This window comes from Nothoprocta perdicaria, unplaced genomic scaffold (genome assembly GCF_003342845.1).
Source record: "Nothoprocta perdicaria isolate Ctin4 unplaced genomic scaffold, notPer1 scaffold_482, whole genome shotgun sequence".
Lineage (NCBI taxonomy): Eukaryota > Metazoa > Chordata > Aves > Tinamiformes > Tinamidae > Nothoprocta > Nothoprocta perdicaria.
In genome coordinates, this window is record NW_020455735.1 from 178,360 (window position 1) to 180,669 (window position 2,310).

The window sequence follows — 2,310 nt, forward strand, 5'->3', positions numbered from 1 at the left end:
AGTCAACATTGGCCAACTCAAGTCAACGTTGGTCAACCCAAGTCAACGTTGGTCAACCCAACATGGATCAACGTGGCCCACCTTGGGTCTGATTAGGTCTAAATGGTCTATGGGGTCAACGTTGGCCAACTCAAGTCAACAGGGGTCAACTCAAGTCAACATGGGTCAACTTGGGTCAACGCAACATGGGGCAGCTTGAGTTCCATTGGGTCTAACCAACCCAACCTGCCCCCAGTTGACCTCAAACACCCCTCCAACCGACCCCGGGGCCCTCCCGCAGCTTCCTATTGGCCGCCTACCTGGTGGTGAACCTGGCGTGCGCCCTGCAGAGCGTCCTGCGCAGCCCCACGTGGCGGCCCCGCCTGCCCTACTACCACTGGTGAGCGCCCCTTTAAGCCGGACACCGGGGCCCTTTAACCTGGGCGCCGGGGCCCCTCTCACCCGGACGCCGGGGCCCCCGGCGCCGCAGGGGCCTCTCGCTGGCCGGCGCCGCCCTCTGCCTGGCCCTCATGTTCGTCACGTCGTGGCCCTGCGCCGCCATCGCCCTGGGCATGGCCACCACCGTCTACAAGTACATGGAGTACCAAGGGTGAGGCCCGGGCGCCGGGGCCCCCTTGCCTGGACGCCTGGGCCCCATTTAATGCCCCTCCCTCCCCAACAGGGCGGCCCAGGAGTGGGGGGAGGGGCTGCGGGGGCTCTCGCTGAGCGCCGCCCACTTCGCCCTCCTGCGGCTGGAGGAGGCGCCAGCGCTGAGCAAGAACTGGAGGTGGGCGGGGCCTGGACGCCAGGGCCCCTTGCCCGGACGCCTGGGCCCCTCTCTAAGGCTCCCTATTGGGGGGGTGGGTTGGGGCTTCTCCAAGGGCTCTTATAGGACTGGTCGGGGGTGGGAAAGGGACACTCAGATACCGGGGCCCCTCCCATGGTCTCCTGGGTTCCCCTCCCAGACGCCGGGGCCCCTTTCCCAGACTCCTGGGTCCCCCCTATGGACTCTCTCCCCAGACGCCTGGGTCCCTCTTCCCACTTCCTCCTTGCCTTGCCCCAGGGCCCTTCCCCATGGGCCCCACCGGGGCAGTCGGGGCTTCTCTGTGGGCTCCTATAGGGTTGGGCAGGTGGGAAAGGGGACTCCCGGCCGCTGGGGCCCTCTCCCCCTTCACTCACCTGCTCTCCCGGACACCGGGGCCCCTCTCCCGGCCGCCGGGGCCCCTGCTGGGGCGCAGGCCGCAGCTGCTGGTGCTGCTGAAGCCGGACGCGGCGCTGCGGCCCACGCGGCCCTGGCTGCTGGCGGCGGCCGCGCAGCTCAAGGCGGCCGGGGGCCTCGCGCTCGTTGCCGCCGTCGTCCCCGGCCACTTTCTGGAGGCACCGGCGCGGCGGCGCCAAGCCGAACAGGTCAGCCCTAGGCCCCGCCCCCAGGCCTGGCCCTGCCCCTGAATCATGCCTCACCTCCAAACACCCTGCGACAGGCAGAGCAGGTCGGCGCTAGGCCCCGCCCCTGAGCCCTGGCCCCACCCCCCGAGTCCTGGCTCCTCCCCCAAACCTCACCCCAGCCCCCCAGGCTCCACCCCCTGGCCTCTGCATGGCAGCACCAGGTCAAGCAGGTCAGCACCAGGCCCCGCCCCCTGAACGCTGGCCCCGCCCCCTACCCCAGCGCCACCCCCACGTGACACCCAGCTCCACCCCCAAGCCCGAGTTGGGGGGCGGGTGTGGATCACTATGTGGCAAGGAGGTGGGACACGATGTGGTAGCATTATAGCTCACTATATGGTGGGGTCACTATGTAGTGGGGTGGTCCTTATGCGGTAACTCTATAGCTCATTATATGGCAGGAGTCACTAAATGGCAGAGGAGTCTCTATGAGGTAGCCGAACGGCTCACTTTGCGGCAGGGGGTTTTCTTTGGGGTAGCCCTATAGACTCATTATGTGGCAGGGAGGTCCCTATGAAGTAGCCCTACGGCTCAGTATTTGGTGGGCTCACTATGTGCTGGGAGGGTCTCTATACTGGGTAGCCCTATGGCGCATTATGTGCCAAGGGAGCGCTATGGGGTAGCCCTATTGCTCACTATGTGGCAGGGACGTCTCTATGGGGTAACACTATGACTCACTATGAGGTAGGGTCACTCACTATGAGGTAGGGTCACTCCACACATGAAGGATCTTCATGGGGCACCAGTGCTGTCACTGTGCGCCAGGGCAGGCCCTACGGTGCTTGCACGGGGCTCACTACGTGCCGTGCTCATTATGCAGCAGGCGGCTTCCTATAGGATCAATGTATGGCTCACTATTTGGCACTGCCACAATGTGCCAAGGGGAGG